General features: G+C 43.5%; 1 long non-coding RNA gene across 2 annotated transcripts in view; it reads right to left on the bottom strand.

Moving 5' to 3' along the window:
- Nucleotides 1-22,707, bottom strand: part of LOC111765723 (uncharacterized) — an 84,766-nt gene extending 62,059 nt beyond the window's left edge. Inside the window, exons 1-3 of one of the 2 annotated variants that reach the window (XR_009181164.2) lie at nucleotides 22,189-22,707; nucleotides 21,766-21,848; nucleotides 21,236-21,634 (exon numbers count right to left, since the gene is read on the bottom strand). This is a non-coding gene — a long non-coding RNA (uncharacterized lncRNA). Of the gene's footprint in view, nucleotides 1-12,847; nucleotides 12,912-21,235; nucleotides 21,635-21,765; nucleotides 21,849-22,188 lie in introns of those variants that run through there. The other variant, XR_011646113.1, reaches the window with a different exon arrangement.
- Between the last annotated feature and the right edge of the window lie 1,015 nt (nucleotides 22,708-23,722).

Genomic DNA, 23,722 nt, shown 5'->3' with positions numbered 1-23,722 from the left:
CCATTGCAGAGGAACGGGTGCTGGAGGTCGAACGCGAGCAACGGCCAAAACTATTGGGGGGGCAGCGATGGCTGCGAAGTAAAAAGAACGGCGCCTGACTGGTGAAGAATGTCGCGCCCCCAAAGGACTTGCTTGATATCCCTGAGAACCAGGGGACGGAAGAACCCTGACCGTCCATCGGTGTCATGCCAGGCAAGATCTTCAGCCGCCTGTTGCGAGGAGGACTGGCCTGTGGCGCCTATGATGACGGGTCCGGCTGTGAGTGGGAAGTCACGAGCTTGGGAAAGTGGGATGCAGGAGATTTCGGCGCCGGTGTCAAGAAGGCCGTCCATCCACTTTCCATTGACCTTAATGGTGAGGCGCGGCTGCGAAGCGGGCGACATGGGAACGGACCAGTGGATGCCTACGGGCGGGGCTGGCGCGGGGTGATTGGAGCCTCTTGGTGGCGGGGCTGAGGCTTGCCCCGCTGCCCGTTTAAAGGCTGTCTCGGAACACGGCAATCGCGGGCCCAATGATACCCTTTTCCACAGCGCGGGCAGGGGGTGGAGGGCGGCCGGGCGGCAGGAACAGGGCGCGGTGGTGGCACCATAGGCTGGACTACGGGTTGCGGCGGAGCCGGAAGGTTGGGGCACTCACGAGCGAAGTGGCCCAATTCGCCGCAGCGGAAGCAGGTGTTGGTTGTTTGAACTGCCGCGACAATAGCCGCTGCAAGCGCAGATGCTTGCCCAGAAACTCCGGAGCATGCGAGGACCCAATCTTGGAGTGGCTTGTCACGAAGGGGACGAATGATGGCTTTGCAAGCTGGGTTAGCCCCCTCTTGCAGGATGTCCTTAACGAAGGACTCGCGGGCTGCGTTGCCGACAACTCGCCTCTCTGCAGCGGCCTGCACACGAGCTACGAACTCGTTAAACGGCTCCTCGGGTTTTTGGAAAAGCTTCACGAGGGGCTCTGGGGCGGCCGCGGCGCACGAACGGAAGGCTCGAAAAACACAGTCACGGAGCTGGATGAAAAACCCAGGCGGGGTGGCAGTGTAGGCGCTGGGATCGCCGTAAGGGCCGAACCCGAGAAATGCGTCTGCAGGGTAATGCACACCCTGACGAGCATTGTCGGCAATCTGACTGTCGATCAGGACACCGAGATGGGCTCGCCAGTCAATGAATTGCCCCGGGGAGAGAACCGCTCGGGCTAGAGAGATCCAGTCGTAAGGGATGCAGCGAGGGATGGTCATACGCTCGAGAATGTCTTGGGCATGAGGGCTGGCAAGGCCATCCTCTTTGATCGCGTTGCGGAGCATTTGGATGTCTTTGGGAGAGAAGGGGACCCACGCTTGTGGGTTCTGCGGAGTGCGAGCGGGATTGAGGGGGAACATCTGAGCCAGAGGCGGAGTGGGGGAGGTGAGAAAGGCGGTGTCGTACGCTGGTGGAGGAGGATTCCCGATGCTCCCGCTATTGCTGGAGCAGGCGGGAGGTGAAGCGGGCCATGAAGGTGAGGCACTGGTGGTGCCACTGGGCGCCGGCCAGGAGGGCGTGGCGGCAACGGTGCTTCTGATTGGCCAAGATGGCGGCACGGTGACGTCACGCCTGACATCACTTCTGGCCTCGGGCCAAGATGGAGGAGTGGCCACGTCATTTCCAGGTACAGGCCAAGATGGCACCGGAGGCTCTGCCGGTTTAGCCGAAAATGGCGATCGGCAGGCATCCGGGACGGGACCGGATGGCGACGAGACAGGAAGAGGTGGGTAAAGGCGGGAAGAGGGCGCCGAGGAAGAAGAAGGAGGAGGTGCGCCATGTTGGCATTGTTTGCAGGACGCGGTGGGGGGGGAAGAAGGCGGGGGGTCGCCATGTTGGTTGGGATTCGGATCGGAGGCTGTGGGGGGATCCAGTTCGAGCGCGGCCTCTAGCTGGGCGGACAGAGAGCGAGTATCGTCGTCTCCATCAGGATCGCAGGTGAGAGGGTGGCTAGGCTCACAAGCGAGAGCAGAGGCAGGGGAGGGCACACCTTGGAGACAGGCGCGGATAGCGACGAGGGTCGGGATAAGGCCGGGGGGAAACTGCTTGCGATCGTGCTCCATAGCGGACGTCACCCGCTGAATTAGACGTTCATAGGTCTCTGGGCTCCAGAGAGCACAGGTGGTGAGCCAAGGATTAAAGGGTAGGAGAAGGTCCCAGTACCGCTGTAGCTGACGGAGAGAGACCTTCACGTGGTGAGTCTCTAAAAGGGCAGCGAGCAAGCGGACTTGAGGAACCTGACGGGATGAGAGGGAGGCCCCCATCGCGGCAGAGGGCTCAGGAGGGGGGTGAAGGGAGCAACGCCGAAGAGTCCCTACCTTGAGCGGCGGCACGGGAGGACGGCGATGGGTCCCGTGCGAGGTTCAGCAGCGGACTGGCCAAGCGAGGGGCCGAAGCTGGGGTCCCTGTTCAGGCGCCAACTGTTGGCCGCCGCTGCGGCACTGCAGGCGGGTCACTGCAGGCGAGTCGCTGCCGGGGATCGGGCCTACGCCACGGCCGGACCGGGGCGGCAGCGGGCGGCTCAAGGCTTGGGGGACGCGTGGTTCGATGAAAGAAAAACCACGGAGACGGGGTCTATGCGCAGGTCTGATTTTATTCGGGAAGTACATGAGGTTTTATAGTGTCATGGAGGCGGGGAGGTTGTGGGAGGGGCATGTCCGCGGGGCAGCTGAGGATTGGCTGCAGAGGCAAGGGCGGACCTGCGGTTTATGACGTAAGCCATTGATGGCAGGGGGGGTTGTTTCAGAGTTTGTGCCGGGGCGGATATGGGATGAGGGCGGTTGAAATGAGGCGGGGAGAACAGCGATCGGCTGGGAGGGGGAAGATAACAGTGGCTGGGAGGAGGGGCGGAGGGAGGCAGCAGCACAAACTGCTGCTGAGAAGGGCCATAATACAGAGGGGTTACGAGGAACAGGCGGGCAAAGTGTAAGGAAGCGAAAGGCAGGGTGGGAGCAGGGGACACAACTCCTTTTTGGAGACTCGTAGCCATATAAACTCATTTGTCCTTTCCATTTTCTCCTTTTACTCAATGTCAAAAAGCATTTTTTAACAACTGATGTTACATGTAGGCTGAGATATTCTACTGGTCTGAGTTGACCTTTTTATTCAAGGTCATTTTCTAGTTACATCATCAGCTGGTACTTGGTAGTAATCTCTCGGCACCAGGGAGGCTCATCCTCAGGAGTCATGTCCCATGCTGGGGGAAAGGTAATGCATTTACATGCTGAGTTTGGCTTAGAGAGTGGCCACATTTGAGCAACATGGAGGCTCTCGGGAGGTAACTCTTAGGCACCCTGCAGCTCTAGGCCTAGTTCTTATTTCAGGTGCACAGGCTCACAAGCATAGTAATTAGTATCAAGGGCTCATTGTTGGACCATCCTTCTTTATTGGTCTTAGCCATTGAACTTGGGGGATTATTGCTGTTCCATTGGGGAATGTGATAGAGCTACCCTGGCTAGGAACTCAGCACTCCCTCAGTTGTCATTTTTAACTGTGATCACTATGGAAATATCCAAACATTTTTATGTACCCTGTATACATGCCCTGGAGAACTCCCTCCCAACCATGTGCCCCCTATCAATAACACCCCACACCAGTATTCCTCCCCTGCCATAGTTGAACCTCTCTGTGGTCCAAAACTTCTTCGAAAATGAAGCCTAATATATTGCCAGGTTCCATTAAAAGTAAAATGGAATATAGTGATGGGTTTAAAGGTTAGATATAGAATACATACTAATTTAGAAAAATTAAAGTAAAAATAAGTTGTGGTATCAAAAATTTTTTTTAATGAAAATGCTTTGTTTTTGGTGTTTTGCCTTTTATCACTGCAATAAGTGTTGCCCTGTATGTACAGTGGCAAGGCAATTTCTTCCATTTCTTCCTCAGTGTCTATCCAATCCTATTTATTAGCTGGTTGTGTTGCCTTGGGTAAATTACTTCACTTCCCAGTGCCTCAGTTTCCTCATTTGTAAAATGGAAATAAGATCATTGTATTGAGCTAATATGTGTAAAGCACTTTAACCTCACTTGGTTCATGGCCAAGGTCAGTGAATGTTAGCTGTTGTTTCTCCCACCAAAGGCCAATGCCTCCAGAAAACATGCTGCTGGTGTTTAACCTCTTCCCCCACCAACTGCCCTGTCCTGGTGGATAGCACTCCTATCTATCTAGCTGAGGAAGCGGCAAATCTAGGGGTCTTCCTTGACACCTCCCTTTCCCCTCCACCAAAGCATCAACAAGCTCAATTCTTCAGCACCTCTCAGATCTGCTCTCTCTCTGCCTCCACAGCCTCTCACCAGAACCAGTATGGTACCCCTTCCCCCCACACTACAATTACCACCCACTGCACTATCCCATTGTCCAGTCTGAAGCCCAAGTGATGCTTTGAAATGCAAATCCAATCCTGTCATCCCCTTCCTCCAGTCTCCCTGCTTAAACCTCTTAATGACCTTCCCATCCCAGACCTGGCTGACTCTTTTAGGATGCTTTGGACAAGTGGATCAGAAAAATCCTACCAAAGTGTGCTTAAAATAGAAGGAAATTCTTTACCTCTTTAACAGATAGACTGGATTCATGCAGGCTTCAGGCACTGCATGATCAAGAGTCCAGAGTCACCAGTGAGGAGGGTCCTAGCCAGATACCTGTGGCCTGAGAGGGAGGCCCAGGTTTGTTTGTTTGTTTGTTTGTTTTCACTCTTTCTTTCTTTTCTTCTCTTCCTTCTTCTTTTCTTTTTGCTCTTTTTTCCTCTTCCTTTCCTTCTTTTGTTTTTTTTCTCATCTTCCTTTCCTTTTTCCCTTTTTTCTCTTTTTAAAATTATTTTTCTTTGATTTATTTTTTCCTATTCCTCTTTTTTCTTCTTTTTTTCTTTTTTCTTATTTTCTTATTTTTTTTTTCAGTTAAACATGGATAGTTCTAAAGATTTAAAGTAAGTAGAAACAGGTATAAAAGAAAAACCTTAACACAAAGCCAAACAAACATAAAACCCTAGGCAAGAGAGAGAAACTGACCAACAGAGTAAACCCATCAAGATAAATAGATACCTAAACATCAGCAAAAAATTACATCATACTAAGATTCAGGAAGATATGGCCCAGTCAAAGGAACAAATTAATAAGCCAGAGGAGTCACAAAATTTGGGACTAATCAAAGATGTCTACACAAATCTAAATGAATTCAAGGAGATGAAGGAAGAGATGAAGGCTTTGAAGAAAACACTAGGTGAGCATACAGAAGAACCGTAAACATACATAGAAAAATAACAGATCTTATGGTAATGAAAAGCAGAATAGAAAAAATTTAAAAATACAATAGAATCACACAATAGCAGACTTGAACAGACAGAGGAAAGAATTAGTGGATTAGAATATAGAACATCCAAAATCACACAGATAGAATAGATAGAAGGAAAAAGGAAAACTTTGAACAGAGTCTCAGGGAATTGAATGACAGCAAAAACATACAAACATATGCATTATGGGTATCCCAGAAGGAAAAGAGAAGGAAAAGGAGGCAGAAGGAGTGTTTGAGGAAATAATAGCTGAACATTTACCAATTCTTATGAGGGACAAAGATGTGTATATCCAGGAAATGCAATGTTCCCCAAATTGAATAAATCATAGTAGAACTACTCCAAGACACATACTAATCAGATTGTCAAATACCAAAAATAAAAAGAGAATCTTGAAAGCAGCAAGAGAAAAGTAATCCATCATGTACAAAGGATGCTCAATAAGATTAAGGGCTGATTTCCCATTAGAAACCATGGAGGCAAGAAGGCAGTGGTATGATATATTTAAGGTACTGAAAGATAAACTGCCAACCAAGAATTCTGTATCCAGCAAAATTGTTCTTCAAATATGAGGGAGAGATTACAGTATCCACAGATTAACAGAAATTGAGAGAATCCATCAAGAAGAGTCCTGCCCTACAAGAAATACTAAAGGGAGTTCTACAGATTGAAAGGAAAGGACAGGAGGGAAAGGTTTGGAGGAGAGTGTAGAAATGAAGGGTAACTAAAAGGGTAAAAAAAGAAGCAAAAATGAGATATGACATATAAAAGCCTAAAATTAAACTGTTGTCTTTTTTTTTAAGATTTATTTTTTATTTATTTCTCTCCCCTTCTTCCCCACCCCCAGTTGTCTGTTTTCTGTGTCCATTTGCTGTGTGTTCTTCTGTGACTGCTTCTATCCTTATCAGTGGCACCGGGAATCTGTGTTTCTTTTTGTTGCGTCATCTTGTTGCGTCAGCTCTCCGTGTGTGTGCAGCGCCATTCCTGGGCAGGCTGCACTTTCTTTTCACACTGGGCGGCTCTCCTTATGGGGTGCACTCCTTGTGCGTGGAGCTCCCCTACACGGAGGACACACCTGAGTGGTACAGCACTCCTTGCACACATCAGCACTATACATGGGCCAGCTCCACACAGGTCAAGGAGGCCTGTGGTAGGCAGATGCCCTATCCATTGAGCCAAGACCGCTTCCCTAAACTGTTGAAGTAAGTACTGCCTTTACAATAATAATACTGAACATTAGTGGATTAAGCACCCTAATTAAGAGCCAAAGATTGGCAGAATGGATTTTAAAAAGTATGGTCTAACACTATCTACAAGGGACCTGCCTTAGACCCAAGGACATAAACAGGTTAAAAGCAAAAGGCTAGAAAACAATTTTCCATGCAAACAGTAACCAAAAAAAGAGCTGGGGTAGCTGTACTAATATCAGACAAAATAGACTTTAAATGCAAAAATGTTATAAGAGACAAAGAAGATCAAAATATATTAATAAAAGGGGCAAGCTACCAAAAAGAAAGAACAATCATAAATATTTATGCATCTAACCAGGGCCCCCCAAAATACATGAGGCATGCACTGGCAAAAACTGAGGGGGGAAACAAACACCTCTACAATAATAGTGGGGGTTTCAGTACACTACTTTCAGCAATAGATAGAACATCTAGACAGAGGATCAACAAAGAAACAGAGCTCTTGAAGAATATGATAAATGAACTAGAATATAGAACATCACACCCCCAAACTGCAGGATATCCATTCTTCTCTGGTGCACATGGATCATTCTCCAGGATAGACCACATATTAGGTCATAGACAAATCTCAATGAATTTAGAAAGATTGAAATTATACAAAATGCTTTCTTTTTCCACAAAGGAATGAAGCTGGAAATCAATAACGAGTGAACTCTCCCTCGCCCTGCTCTTGCCGGTGAACCTGTCCTGTCCTCTGTGCGCCACTGTCACCATTTTTCCTCTGCCACATGGCCACACAAGTAACCCTGGGGACTTATAATCTATAGTGGGGAATTGTAGCTTGTAAATTAGCCCTCTTCACCCCTTTTCATCCCCTTCCTCACTACCTGGGACCCCTGCTCTGTTATTTTCTGTTGTTTTCTCCCATTTCTCTTCCCTCCCTACCTGAATAAATTACTGGCCTAACTAAAATAATAATAATAATAATGAGGGAAGAACTGGAAAGTTCACAAATACATGGAAGTTAACACATTTTTAAACATCAGTGGGTCAAAGAAGCTTTAAAAATCAGTAGATATCTTGAGGTAAATTAAAATGAAAACACAATATATCAAAATTTATGGCAAAGGCAGTGCTGAGAGTGAAATTTATAGCCCTAAACAACTACATTAAAAAAGAAGAAAGAGCTAAAATTAAAGACCTAACTACATATCAGGAGGAATTAGAAAAAGAACAGCAAACTAATTGCAAAGTAAGCAAAAGGAAAGAAATACTAAAGATTAGAGCAGAAATAAATGAAATTGAAAATAAAAAACAGTAGAGAGAATTAACAAAACTGAAAACTGGTTTTTTAGAAACGTAATTAAATTGACAGAACTTGAGCTAGACTAACAAAGAAAAAAGAGAGAAGATGCAAATAAAACCAAAAACAAGAGAGGGGACATCATTACTGAACCCACAGAAATAAAAAGGATCATAAGAGGATGCTATGAACAATGTATGCCAATAAATCATACAACTTAGATGAAATGAATGATTTCCTAGAAACACACGAAAAACCTACTTTGACTAAAGAAGAAATAGAAGACCTCAAACGACCAATCACAAGTAATGAGATTGAGTTAGTCATCAAAAACCTCCTGTATTAGTCAGCCAAAGGGGTGCTGATGCAAAATGCCAGAAGTCTGTTGGGTTTTATAAAGGGTATTTATTTGGGGTACAAGCTTACAGTTACCAGGCCATAAAGCATAAGTTACTTCCCTCACCAAAGTCTGTTGCCACATGTTGGAGCAAGATGGCTGCTGGTCCTTCTGCAAGGGTTCAGGCTTTCTCTTTTTCTTAAAGCTCCACAGCCCCAGCTTCTTCCAGTATCAGCTGTAGGCTGAGATGAGTCTCATCTCTCCTGGGGCTCATTTCTCTCTGGACTCAGCTGCTCTGCTCTCTCCACAATGTCAGCTACATCAGGTTAAGGGCTCATCTCTCTTTCCAGGGCCTCTGCCATATCTAATGGAGCCTTTTCTCCTTCCACACATAATTGCTTCTCTGTGTGTTTACTTTCTGGGGCTCCAATATCAGAACTCCAACTTTGTCTTCTGCCATGTTGCTTTTCTCTGTGAGTCCTCACCCAGAGACTCAATCTGTGAGTCTCAGCGGGGACTCAATATCTCACTGAGTGGCCCAATCAAAGCCCTAATCACAACTCAATCAAGTAAATAAGTGAAACTCTGAATCCAATACAAACTAATTGTAGCAGTTTGATATGGTTATGAATTCCAAAAATAGATATTGGATTATGTTTGTAATCTAGTCTGTACCTGGGCATGTTTAAGTTATGATTAGGGCTTTGATTGGGCCACGTCATTAGATAAAAGGCATGACAAAGGACAGAGATGAGGGTCTTTGACGCTGGAGTTTTGATGTTGGAGTTTGATGCTGAAGCCTTAAGCTGGAGCCCTGGAAGTAAGCTCACAGAGAAAGAGAATTAAGCCCCAGGAAGACAGGAACTCTGTGCCCAGGAAGAAGCAAGCCCTGGGAAGAGAGGAACCTTGAACCCAGAGAGAAGCAAGACCCTGGAAGGGAGGAACCCTGGAAGATTGAACCGTCACAGACATTGGCAGCCATCTTGCTCCAACACATGAAAATAGACTTTGGTGAGGGAAGTAACTTAAGCTTTATGACCTGGTATCTGTAAACTCCTACCCCAAATAAATATCCTTTATAAAAACCAAACAATTTCTGGTAATTTGCATCAGCACCTCTTTGGCTGACGAATACACTAATATGCCCAGAGGATCAAACAAGTTCACAAGCATAATCCAATATCTATTTTTGGAATTCATAAATAATATCAAACTTCTACACCTTCCAACAAAGAAAAGCCCAGGACCTGATGGCTTCACAGGTGAATTTTACAAATCATTACAAAAAGAACTACTACCAATCTTGCTCAAACTCTTTCGAAAAATTGAAGAGGTGGGAACATTACCTACCTTATTCTATGAAGCCATCATCACCCTAATACCAAAGCCAGATATAGATGCTATAGAAAAGAAAATTATAGACCAATCTCTCTATTGAACATTGATGCAAAAAATCCCCAACAAAATACTTGCAAATCAAATCCAGCAGTACATTAAATGAATTATATACCATGATGAAGTAAGTGTTATCTAAGGTATATAAGGATGGTTCAATACAAGAAAATTAATTAATGTAATACATTACACTAACAAATTGAAGGAGAAAAATTACATGATCATCTCTATCAATGCAGAAAAGGCATTCAACAAAATCCAGCATCCTTTCTTGATAAAAACACTTTGAAAGGTAGAATAGAAGGTAACCTCCTCAACATGATAAAGGGTATATTTTTAAAAAGAACAGCTGACACCATACTCAATGGTGAAAGACTGAAATCTTTCCCTCTGAGATCCAGAGCAAGGCAAGGATGCCCACTGTCAACATTCTTATTCAACATTATGTTAAAAGTTCTTGCCAGAGCAGTCAGGCAAGAAAAGGAAATAAAAGGCATCTATATTGGAAAGAAAGAAGTAAAACTTTCACTATTTGCAGATGACAGGATCCTATATAAAGAAAGTCCTGAAAAATCTACAACAAAGCTACTAGAGCTAATAAGTGAGTTCAGCAAAGTAGCAGGATATAAGATCAACATGCAAAAGTCAGCAATATTTCTATACACTAGTAATAAGCAGTCTGAGGAGGAAATCAAGAAAAAAATGAATTTACAATAGCAACTAAAAAAATCAAAGACTTAGGAGTAAATTTAACTAAGGAAATAAATGACTTATACCTAGAAAACTATACAACATAGCTAAAAGAAATCAAAGAAGACCTAAATAAATGGAAGGACATTCTGCGCTCATGAATTGGAAGACTAAATATCATTAAGATGTCCATTCTATGCAAACTTATTTACAGATTCACTGCAATAAAAATTCCAGAAATGGAAAAGCTAATTATCAATTTTATTTGGAAGAGTGAGGGGCCCTAAATAGCCAGGAACATCTTGAAAAGGAAGAATGAAGTAGGAGGACTCTCATTGCCTGACATTAAAGCATATTACAAAGCTACAGTGGTCAGAATTGCATGGTATTGGCACAAGGATAGACTATTGACCAATGGAAATGAATTGAGTGTTCAGAAACAGACACACATATCCATGACCAACTGATAATTTTTTTCCCAACTGATATTTGACAAAGCTGCCAAGTCCACTCAATTGGCAGAATAGTTTAATCAACAAATGGTGCTGGGAAAATTGGATATTCATATCCTAAAGAATGAAAAAAGATCCTTATCTCACACCCTATACAAAAATCAAATCAAGATTAATCAAAAGCCTTAATATAAGAGACAGGACCTTAAAAATCCTAGAAGGAAACATAGGGAAGCATCTTTGAGATCTTGTTGTTCACAATGGTTTCATAAACTTTATTTACACCCAAAGCACAAGAAACGAAAGAAAAATTGGAGAAATGGGACCTACTCAAAATTTAAAATGTCTGAGCTTCAAAGGAGTTTGTCAAGAAAGTGAAAAGGCAGCCTACTCAATGGGGAGAAAAATATTTGGAAACTACATATCTGATAAGGGTCTAACAGCCAGCCTATATAAAGAAATCCTACAACTCAACAATAAAATGGCAAACAATCCAATTTAAAAAGGGCGAAAGACATGAACAGATTTTTTTTTCCAAAGAGGAAATACAAATGGCTAAAAAGCACATGAAAAAATGTTCAATATCACTAAGCTATTAGAAAAATGCCAATCAAAACTACAGTTTCATACCTACTAGACTAGCCACTATTAAAAAAATAAAACAGTGTGGGGGTTGGGAGTGGGGTATATGGGAACCTCTTATATTTTTTAATGTAACATTTCATATGATCTATGTATCTTTAAAAAAAGATATTAAAAGATTTTAAAAAACCAAAAGTACGTGTGTTGGAGAGGATGTAGAAAAATAGGAACACTCATTCACTGCCGGTGGAAATGTAGAATGGTGCAACCACTGTGGAGGACAGTTTGGCAGTTCCTCAGGGAGCTAAGTATAGAATTGCCATATGATCCGGCAAGCCTACTTCTAAGTATATACCCAGGAGAACTGAAAGCAGAGACACAAACTTGATAAATGCACACCAATGTTCATAGCAGCATTATTCACCAATGCCAAAAGATGGAAGAACCCAAATATCCATCAACAGATGAATGGATAAACAAAATGTGGTATATACCTATAGTGGAATATTATTCAGCTGTAAGAAGGAATGAAATGCTGACACATGTGACAATATGCATGAACCTCAAGGATCTTATGTTAAATGAAGTAAACCAGACACAAAAGGACAAATATTGTATGATGTCACTGATATGAACTAAATATAATATGCAAACTTACAGAGGTAGAATATAGAAGATAGGTTACCAGGAGATAGAATGGGAAGCTGATACTTAATCTGTGCAGAGTTTATAATTAGGTTGATTGTAATGGTTTGGACAGAGGTAAGGGCAGTGCAACAGGTGAATGTAATTAACAGTGCTGACATATGTCTGTGAACATGGTTGAAAGGGGAAGTTTGGGGTTGTATGCATGTTGCTAGAAGGAAAACCAAAGGATAAAACTTGGGTTGGTATAACACAGTGAACCCTGTGGTAGCTGAGTATTGTGGTTAATAATAGAAATATAAGAAATGTTCTTTCAGGATTTATAACAAATATATGTCAGTTGTACAGGTTGTTGACAGGGGGTTGTAATATGGGAGAAAATGCACTTAAAGTAAAATATGGATTATTGTTAACAGCCACAGTTTAACAGCCTTGCATCAGTTGTAACAAAGGTATTACATGACTGCTAAGTGTCAAAAATGGGGATGGGGAATGGAGACATTGCATATTTGATTCTTAGAAATAGAAAAATGTTATACACTACAGACACAACCAAATATCTTTGTCTGTTATACTGTTTTACTCTGAACCTTCTCTGAAAGTACATGTGAAGAACTTCTTATAAAAATGAAGGATGATTGGGTTTGTTAGTGCCAGGCTTTGAGAGGTGGTTGGGTGGGTGGGCTGGGTTGGACTATCCATGAGAGTGTGGGGAGGGTGGGGGAAGGAGCAGTTGGATTCTGGGTATGTGATTAAACATATAATGTTGGAAATGTTCTTTTGGCAACTATGGCAGGGGAGGTTTACTGGTGTAGGGTGTTGGGTGGGGGAGAGGGGTATAAGGGATAGGGCGCACCTGGGGCATGCTTCTGTGGAATATCTAAGTGCTTATCTTGTTGTAGTGTGTTATATCAGCGAATGGAGACCCACACAATAAACAAGGAAATATTAAACTCTTACTCTGGCGAGTCTTGCTATGTTCCCAATTAGAGAGAGAAGAATCCCTCAAGAATACAGGCAGTGCCTAATAAAAGAAAACAGACCAATATGTCAAGCCTTCAATATTATTGCAAGTAACTATGAATCTTATTCTTCAAAAATTGAAACAGTTGTTGCCATAGATTCTGAGGGGAGGGGGAAGGAAGAATAGAATAGATGGAATGTAGGGCATTTTTAGGGCATTAGAATTGTTCAGCATGATCTTGCAATAACAAATACAGGACACTTCAAATTTTGTCAAAACCTATAAAAGTGTACAACCCAAAATGTAAACCTTAATGTAAACCATTGACCATGGTTAGTGTCAATGCTTCAATATTTGTGCATCAATTGTAACAAATATACCATTCACATGTAAAATGTTATTAATAAGAGAGAAGGGAAACGGGGAAGGGCATTGGTTATATGGGAATCACCTGTATTCTCTATGTTACTTTTCTGTATCCTAAAGCTTCTTAGAAGATAAAATGAAAAAAATAAGACGTTAGGGGAATATATGGAAGAAAATGTCACTGTATGTACAACAGATCTTACAGTGATGAAAGACACAATATCTAAAATTTTTAAAAATCTTTATTATTACTATTTTTAAATGTTTAATGTCATTGGTTATTTTTTAAATTATTATTTCATTTTCTTTTTTTACAGTTTGGTGCAAAAGTAATTACGGTTTTGCATTGTTGAAATTTGCCATTTGATATTGGAATACATTCTTAAATAAATGTGGTTATGTTATACATCATTTTAATGTGCATTTCTTGCTTTTCATTTTTTTTCCTAATAACTTATTATTTGCTGTTTATTTTACATTTATTTTAGACTATGGAAATAATATTAGACAAAAAAGTAAATCTGAGCAATTTTCTTCTTTGAGTTCAAAATGGGTAGTGAAGCAGCAGAGAAAACTTGCAACATCAACAACTCATTTAGCCAGGAACTGCTAATGAACGTACAGGGCAGTGGTGGTTCAAGAAGTTTTGCAAAGGAGACGAGAACCTTGAAGATGAGGAACATAGTGGCCGGCCATCAGAAGTTGACAATGACAAATTGAGATCAATCACTGAAGTTGATCCTCTTACAACTTCACGAGAAGTTGCCAAAGAACTCAATGGACCATTCCAGGTCATTTGGCATTTGAAGCAAATTGGAAAGGTGTAAAAGCTCGATAAATGAGTGCCTCATGAGCTGACCAAAAATTTAAAAATCATCGTTTTGAAGTGTCGTCTTTTCTTATTCTATGCAACAAACCACTTCTCAATCAGATTGTGAGGGTGACAAAAAGTGGACTTTATACAAAAAATGGTGATGACCAGCTCAGTGGATGGACCTATAAGAAGCTCCAAAGCACTTCACAAAGCCAAACTTGCACCAAAAAAAGTCATGGTCACTGTTTAGTGGTTTGCTGCGGGTCTGATCCATTAGGGCTTCCTGAATCCTGCTGAAACCATTACATCTGAGAAGTGTGCTCAGCATATTGATGAGATGCACTGAAAACTGCAATGCCTGCAGCCAGCATTGGTCAACAGAAAGGGCCCCGTTCTTCTCCATGACAATGTTTGGCTGCATGTCGCACAACCAGCAATTCAAAAGTTGAACGAATTGGGCTGTGAAGTTTTACCTCATCCACTATATTCACCTGACCTCTTGTCAACCAAATACCATTTCTTCAAGCATCTCAACAACTTTTTGCAGCGAAAATGCTTCCACAAGCAGCAGGATGCAGAAAATGCTCTCCAAGAGTTTGTCAAATCCCGAAGCATGGGTTTTTTTATAGTACGGGAATTGATGAACTTATTTCTCATTGGCAAAATGTGTTGATTGTAATCATTCCTATTTTGATTAATAAAGATGTGTTTGAGCCTAGTTATAATTATTTAGAATTCATAGTCCAAAGCCACAATTCCTTTTGCACCAACCTAAATATGTTATTTGGTTATTTTGTTGGCTTCTTTTTTGGAGAGGTTTTCGGATCACAGAACGGTGACAGCAGTGGTGGGGAAAGATCACTGGTACAAGGTGTCAGTGATGTGGGACTACATGGGAAAGGGTTCACCTGCGGCATGCCTCTAGGACATATGATTATGTTCAAGTGTTCATGGAACATTGTCTTGGTGGGTGGAGAACCACCCAATAACCAAAAGAATGTTGAATTCTCACCTGGGGAGTTCTGCTACCTTCTCTAATAGGACAGCAAGAATCCCCTGAGTACAAGGACAATGTCTAGTACAGAAAGACAGACCATTATGCCAGACCCTTGGCATTGATAATTGTACTTATGAACCTTTTTTATGTGAAATTGAAACTTAGCTTAGTATTATATACTGCCTAAAACTTACCCCCTAAAGTTTCCTTGTTGCTCAAATGTGGACTCTCTCTAAGCCAAACTCACCATATAAATGCACTACTTTCCCCTCAGCATGGGACATGACTCTCAGGGATCAGCATCCCTGGCACCGAGGAATTATTACCAAGCACCAACTAGCAATGCATCTGGAAAAAGACCTTAACCAAAAGGGGGAAATGGTAACTATAGATGAGTTTTTATGGCTAAGAGATTTCAAAGTGAGTCAGGAGGTCAGTTTAGAGGTTACACTTATGCACATCTCAGCAGAATCTCATTGATTGTCACAGAAGTGCCTCAAATAGTGAGGCTCCTGAGGGCTTTACAAATATCCAGAAACTATAAACAGGACAGACAGCTCGGGAACTTGGTGGGCCTTACTTTGGAATTTATGCTCCCCAGTGTAATAGTTAGACTCATTTATAGGTTTCTACATATGGTTCTTCTGCCACTTTTATTTGAACCCATAATTAGCACTATACTTGATATATGTATGTCCCAGAGACTTAAATCTTTGGTCTGCCCATGTGCCAGTTGAGCCCTAAATTTCAGCAGAGTTGCAACACCTACTCCGCAGTTCACCAGACTCACCCAGGATAACTAACAAGGAGATGATAATGGACAACACCCATCCCAAGGAACAGAGAGTGTCTGCAACTGCAAGCAAGATAGCTCCATCCATCTGCCCCATGGGATCTAAGCCCCCTCCTAATTAGAAGCAGAGTGGGCATCACTATCCCAAAATTGGGGAATGAACAATGGACTAAAATAGACTTATTATTTTTCTACTACAGACTTATTATCATTATAGCAATGGAAGAACTCTTATCATTGATGTAAAGGCAGTAGCCACCATAGGCTCTGAGGGATAGGAGAGGAAAGAATAGGTGTAATATGGGGGCATTTTCAGGACATTGGATTTGTCCTGCATGACATTGCAGTGATGGATACAAGCCATTGCATATTTTGTCATAACTTAGAATATTGTGTGGGACAAAGTGTAAACTATAATGTAAACTGTAGTCTATGGTTAGTAGCAATGCTTTGGTATGGGTTCATCAATTGTAACAAATGTACCACACTAATGAAGGATGTTGTTAATGTGGGAAAGTGTGTGGGGAGGGAGGGAGTGGGGCATATGGTAATCCATTATATTTTTTATGTAACATTTATATAATCTAAAACTTCTTTTAAAATAAAGAAATTAACTATATATATAAAAAGAATGAAGGCAAATATATAATTTATGCTCTACCTGCTAATTAACATAACACTGGTAAGAAGGTAAAGATGGGATATAGTCAGGCATCCCTGCAAACAGGGTTTTTTGAACATTTTGAAAGTTCTATAGTTGGTGCTGGGGTTTAATATATACCCAGGGGATCTGAATCTCTGGACTGACCATATGATAGCCAGGCCCTGAGCCTCAACAGACTTCAGCTCCTACACCCTGGTCTATTGGACTTACCCCACTCAGCTAACATGGAGTTGAAGAAAGTCAACCACCACACCATGGAGCCAAGAGTGCCTACAATTGAAAGCAGGAGGATTGCATCCAGCATTCATGTGGAATCTAAGCCCTCTCTTGATATAGATGTGGAGTGGACACAACCATTCCAAGGTCCACAGGATGGAGGAATAGAATATGGATTAGAGTGGACTTACTGATATTCTATTCATGAACTATTGTGATTAGTAATTGAAGAAAATGTGACATTGGTGTGGAGAAAATGGACATGGTGGCTGCTGGGCTTGGGGAATGGGAGGAAGAGATGAGATGTGGAGGCATTTTTGGGACTTGGAGTTGTCCTGGGTGATGCTGCAGGGACAGTTGCCGAGCATTGTATGTCCTCCCATGGCCCACTGGATGGAATGTGGGAGAGTGTGGGCTATGATGTGGACCATTGCCATGAGGTGCAGCAGTGCTCAGAGATGTATTCACCAAATGCAATGACTGTCTCATGATGATGGAAGAGATTGTTGCTATGGGGGGGGGGGTGAGAGGAGTGGGGATTATATGGGGACCTCATATTTTGTGAATGTAATATTAAAAAAATTAAGACAAAAAAATAGAAAGTTATATAGCTAGATATTTCTATGGGATATAACAGCAACCTGATTGCAGTAGGTATGTTTTCTGGATAGATAGAGGCCCACACAATAGCTAACAAAATATTAATTTTCCTCCTGGGGAAGTCCTGCTACTTTTTCAAATAAGATGTCAAAAAGCTCTGTATTATATAAGCCTTGTGTAATAGAAGAAGCAGGCCAATAAGCAAAGCCCTTGATCTTAAGGCTTGCATTTACAAACCTTATTCCTCTAATAATGAAATTAAGCCTAAATATAATCAATGCCTGAGAGTTGCCTCCTGAAAACCTCCTTGTTACTCAAATGTGGCCTTTCTATAAGCCAAACTGCAAATAAACTCATTACTTTCCTCCTGATATGGGACATGACTCCCAGGGATAAGCCTCCCTGGCACCAAGGGATTATTAATATGCATTAATAAGCTATGCATTTGGAGAAAGACTATGGTCAAAAGGGGGGAAATATTAAATAAAATAGAGATTTTATGGTTAAGAAATTTCAGAGTGAGTTGGGAGGTCATTTCAGAGGTTATGCTTATGCAGATCTCAGCCAGACTTCACAAACTGCCACAATAAACAAAGCCTCACCCTGTGCCTCAACAGAGTTGCAACTCCTACTCTCCAGTTCGTTGGACTTACCCAGGTCAGCTAACAGGGAGGTGAAGATGGTCAACCACCACAACAGGGAACCGAGAGTGCCAACAACTCCAAGCAGGAGAATCACATCCATCAACCATATGGGGTCTAAACCCCCTCTTGATATAAAGATGGAGCGGATATCACCATCCCAGTTTTCATAGGATGAAGGAATAAAATATGGATTAGAATGGACTTACTGGTATTCTACTATAGAACTATTGTGACAAGTAATGGAAGAAACTATAGCATTGACATGAAGAAAGTGGCTACAGTAGTTGCTGACAGCAGGGAGAGGGAAAAAGAGATGTGATATGAGGCATTTTCGGGACTTGGAGTTTTTCTAAGTGATATTGCTGGGACAGATGCTGGATATTATATATCCTTCCATAACCTACTGAATGTACTGGGGGAGAGTATAAACTACAATGTGAACTATAATCCATGTGGTGCCGCAGTGCTCCAAGATGTATTCATTGAATGTAATGGATATGCCTCAATGATGAAGGAGATTGTTGCTGTGGGAGGATTTGGGGGGTGGGGTGGGATATGTGGGAACCTGTTATATTTTTTAATGTAACATTTTATGTGATTTATGTATCCTCAAAAAAAATACAATAAAAATAAATAAATGCTCATTAAAAAATAGTTTAAAAAATACAAGAAACAAACAAAGCCTCAAACAAAAGTGCTCCTGAGGTCCCTAAGGACATCTGGACACCAGAGGCAAGCCACATGACCTCATGAAATTAACATCCCCTCAGTATGCCCTGTCTGGGAAGATATGTAAATCTATTTCCCCAATATAATATAGATATACCCATTTATAAATTCCCTGATCAGGATTCTTCTACTCCTTTTATTTGAACCTTTAATTTACAACTAAAAGTCTTTTAGACTATTCATGTGCCAATTGAGCCCTAAAACTTCTCGGATATGCAGTCAACTCCTGCTCTCCAGATCTTCAGGTCTGCCCTGGACAGCCAACTAAACAATGAAGATGGAGCAACCCACCCCAATAACAAGGAGTGCCTTCAGCTGCAAGCAAAACAATTCCATTCCTCTGCCCTAAAATATTAACGTCCCTTCTCAGTCTGAAACAGTCAGAGCAGACCTGGTCCCAAACCACTCAAGACTGAGGAATGAATAAAAACTGGGGTTGGGGTGGGAGGTGCGGCTGTGTAACCACTGGCCAAAGCAGATTTATTGTTATTGTAGTTGTTAATTAACTTGTAACATTGATACAAATAATAACTTTTTAAAAAATTTAAAAATAAAGACACTAGAATCATTTTCTGCTATTCCCTCAGCTCTGCCTTCCTCCCTAGGCATCAGCTTTATCCACAGCTCAGGTTCTTTTTTAAAAAAACTTTTTTATTTTGAAGTAGTTTCCAACTTTCAGGACAGTTGCAAAAATAATACAAAATCAATATGGAGAACTCCAACACACCCCTACCCAGATACCCATTTTGATCAGGATTAAGTGGAAAACTTCCAGAGAGGACGAGAGAACACCTTGCTCAGCCATGAAATAAAATGCCTTCCTTTCAGCCTGAATGGGCCAACTGAGAGCATGTTTTGGCTCATTTCTGACGAAAACAACTCTTAGTAACATACCATGCACGGAGTCCTTCCATTCCCTATCCTTGGTGAGAAATGGGTCCTTTATTACAATAACACAAGGGAATCATGCTTTTAAAATGCAATGCAGGGAAATGGATTTGGCTCATCTGATAGAGCATCTGCCTACCACATGGGAGGTCCAGGGTTCAAACCCAGGGCTTCCTTGACCCGTGTGGAGCTGGCCCACGTGCAGTGCTGATGCCCTGCCATGCAGGGGTGTCCCCCATGTAGGGGAGCCCCACGCACAAGGTATGTGCCCATCAAGGAGAGCCGCCCCATGTGAAGAAAGCAGAGCCTGCCCAGGAGAGGCACCGCATACATGGAGAGCTGACATAGCAAGGCGACGCACCAAAAAGAGACACAGATTCCCAGTGCTTCTGACAACTATACAAGTGGATAAAGAACACACAGTGAATGGACACAGAGAGCAGACAACGGGGGGAGGGGGGAGGCATGGGAAGGGGAGAGAAATTTTTAAAAATCTTAACAAAAAATGCAATGCAAATTGAAAACAGGAAGTTTTGTCTTAGAGAAGCTCAACTCTGAAGTATAGGAAAGCGCTAACCTTTAATTTTAAAGTCACCCACTGTCCCTGAGGATGGATCGGAGACCAGTGCTCCCCAGGACCTTGACTTCATGGTAACAGGAAGCAAGAATAGACACCTGGACCCCAGAGAAGGAGGTCAGAGGACAACGGGCTTCCGGGCCTCGTCTGAGACAGACTCTAGGTGGGATGGAAAAGGTAGGAAGACGCTGCTGTCGTAGCTGCTGGGCCCTGGACGGGTTCTCGGTGTAATTTTCTTCCTTCTGAAAAAGGACTTAGCCAGCTCACCCTTGCCGGCCCGGAGGGCACAACAGAGGGGTGACAGGAGATTCTCACGGGATGATTGCTGCTTGCTTGGTCTCTTTGGATTAGACACATTTTTAGAGATCCCCTTCCATTCTGGTCCCGCTGGGAAGATGATGCTGGTGGTGACGATGATGATGGTGAGACTGCCCCCTGGCTCGCCACCCCTGTGAGAGTGATGCACCGGCCCTGCACCGCCCCCCGAATCACAGCCAGGCTTTTGGTGAGCTGGGAGAGGCTGGAGGGAGGAGAGGAGGCGCCGACAACGTCCCCCGGCCCGGGCGGAGAACAGTGTGAGGAAACTGAGCTGTCCTTTCTCTTTGAACGGAAAATGTCTTCTTCGGTCCAGCATCTGTAGCGTCAGAGCGATGATGGAACAGCTGTCACCTTTGGGTCTGACTCATTAGTTCACCGTCTCTCCCACCCCTATCCGCAGCGTCCTCCCTCCAAACCCACCCACCCCGAAAATGCCTGAGCACAGTCTACTATTTTAAGAACTGAATTCCCCGTCGACATGGCAACTTCCGCCGGTACCGCTTGTCGGTTGCCGCCTGGATGGCTGAAAAGCCAACTTTGGCCAGTCGCTCCCACCAGCCTCCTGGAGAGGTGGTTCACAAATCAGGCACGGCCAAGGGGTGGCGCGGACACACATGTTCCGTCACATATTCTTCTTCGTGTGTTTGCCTGCTTTACAACCCTTTAAAAATGTAGACACCTTTCTTAGTTTGCACAAAAATCAGTGGGGCCAGAATTGGCCCAAGGGCTATAGTTTACCAAACCCCGTTGTAAGGCGAGGGCAGCAGGTTTCGGGGGCTGTCACTCACGGAGGAAGTTTGGAAGAAGATCAGGGAGAGGGAGGAGGCTGCCGGGGGAAATGATGGAAAGGAGGGTGTGGAGAAAAGGCAGTGTGACTGGTGGTTTTGTTTTTTTCATTCCCCCAAATATATGATTTATTATACTTTAAAGGTTTACATATATTCTTCATGGGCTTCAAAATTAAAGTCTTAGGATAAGCCATCTTCACCAGGTCCCAAATAAGGATTGAGGTTTACAATCTATGATTTCCATTCATAGAAAATGCTATTTATTTGATGACCCCTCACCAGTCTTTACAAAGATCATATTTCCTTCAGAAATGTTCACAGAAGACTGTTTTGAATATGCCTTTCCTTTTTTCTCCTTTTGATTTTTTTTTTTTATTATGGGAAATGTTCTGCAGACACAGAAGTAGAAAGAATAATAAAATGAACCCTACGTACCTGATATAACTAATTTATTTTTAAAGGGCATTGAAGAAAAGGTTTGTATTTTCTTAAAAAGTGAAGTGAGAAGGGGAAAAAATACCTCTGCACATGATTTTTGTATAGAATCCAGTTCTGGGTCATACCCGAAGGTGTTTGGTGGGGGGCTCGGGATAGGAGGAGCATCTGGAGGAAAGAAAGAGGACCACTCTTTGCTGGTTGCCATGGAAACCATCCGGTAAAAACGATTGGGTCTCCTTCTGGGGCAACCAGGTTCCTGCTAATGGATTCTGGGTCAGAACTGCAGGAGAGACCCACGGGTGCCCAGAGAGGCCCTTCTCCTTGCCGTCTCGGAAATTCCCTCTGCCTCTCCCCCCATACTGGTATCAGCTGGAGGATATCCTCCTGCTGAATTTCTATTGTTTGATTAAAAGAGAGACACTTCGGTGTCTGGTTCCTGGATTTCCGGACTGACTTCATTTTGCGCTGAGTAGGCCAGAGACAAAGTGTTAATCTACTTACTCACTTTCAGGAATGCTGGGAGGTTAGCAGATCCCTTCAGTCCTGGAGACACCTCGAGGGTCCCCGGATTCCTGGGAGGAAGGCCTGGAAGGGCCTGCCGAGGTCCCTGCTGGTTCGCGCATGAGGAAGCTGAAAGCAGCTGTGGTCTAACCAGGGACCTGCCCTGCAGAAGAGAAGAGGGTCTAGCCCTGAGCCGAGGCTCGCCTTCCCCTCCTGAAGGAATCTGAGCCGCCACAGAACGTCCATCAGTCGCCAACGTCCCAGGCTTGACGGCGGCCATCGGATTATTTGCTACAGTGCGAAGTGGGAAGAGGCGGACCTTTGGCGCCACACTCCCTGGACTTTGGTCCAATCCGCACTTGATACTATTTCTACTGTGACGTTCTCTTCTATCACCTACAGAGATACCCTGAAAGGGGCAGACAAGATGCCCTCCACCCATAGGGGCATGCGCAGAGGCAGCGGCGGACCTGGAATTCGTCTCCCAGGGATAAACGTGCGCAGAGCCCAAGGCACCCGAGGCCCGAGCTGGGATCCCCAGGCTTTGCTCTTACTGCAGGGCTCGTCCTGCAGTTCCGGAAAAAGAAAACTGCGCCGGCGAGGAACAGCCACCAGGGGGCGCCCGGGGCCGGAATCGAGGGAAACGGGCTTTTCGGAGCGAAAGCGGCAGGAAGGCAGGTGCAATACCTGTAGGAAGTAACCAACCCTAGGCCTTCAGACAGCAATTACTGATATCGCGTGGGCAGCTGCATAAGCGTCCGTATCTCCCACATCTCTTGAAGGCAGTGACCATGTTTTAGTCTCTGCTTCCCCGACGGCTCACAGCCCCTTTGCCCCTTGGTGTGCTGAACTGCGGCAAATGAGCCACTCTCGCTGACAGGCAGGAAGGGAGCACGTGCTCCAGGAAGGAGCCGGAGCGGGCAGATCCTCACCAGAGTGGAACCCAACTGTTCTTGTTGTGCGGAGGTCAGGGACACAGGGCAAGCACTTAAAGACTGCAGGGTGGGGCCTAAGGGTCACGGTAGGAGTTGAAGAAATAAAGCAACAGTTGTCAAACTTTTTGGTCTCAGGACCCCTTTACACACTTAAACATTCCTGAGGACCTCAAACAGATTTTGTTCATGTGGGTTATACCTATCAGTATATTAGAAATTACAACTGATCATTTAAAAAGTTCTTATTTCTCTCAAAATTACAATAATTAACCTAAGGCATGTTAACATAAAAACCTTTTTTTTAAGGAGGTACTGCGGATTGAACCTGGCACCTCCTACATGGGAAGCAGGTGCTCAACAACTGAGCTACATCTGCTCCCATAAATACCATTTTTGAACAATAACTATGTTTCCCAAAACAAAAATGTGAGAAGTATGGCACTATTTTACATTTCCGCAAATTTTTTTAAATGTCTACCTTAACAAAAGACAGGGTCTCAGATCTGCTTCAGCATTCAGGCCGTTGTGATATCAGACTGAGTTTTCCCAAAGCATGCTGCTTTGTACCCTACTGAAATGATGAGAATGAAAAAGGCAAATGAC

The sequence above is a fragment of the Dasypus novemcinctus genome, chromosome 17, assembly GCF_030445035.2.
Source record: "Dasypus novemcinctus isolate mDasNov1 chromosome 17, mDasNov1.1.hap2, whole genome shotgun sequence".
NCBI lineage: Eukaryota > Metazoa > Chordata > Mammalia > Cingulata > Dasypodidae > Dasypus > Dasypus novemcinctus.
This window is presented reverse-complemented; position numbering and strand designations above follow the sequence as displayed.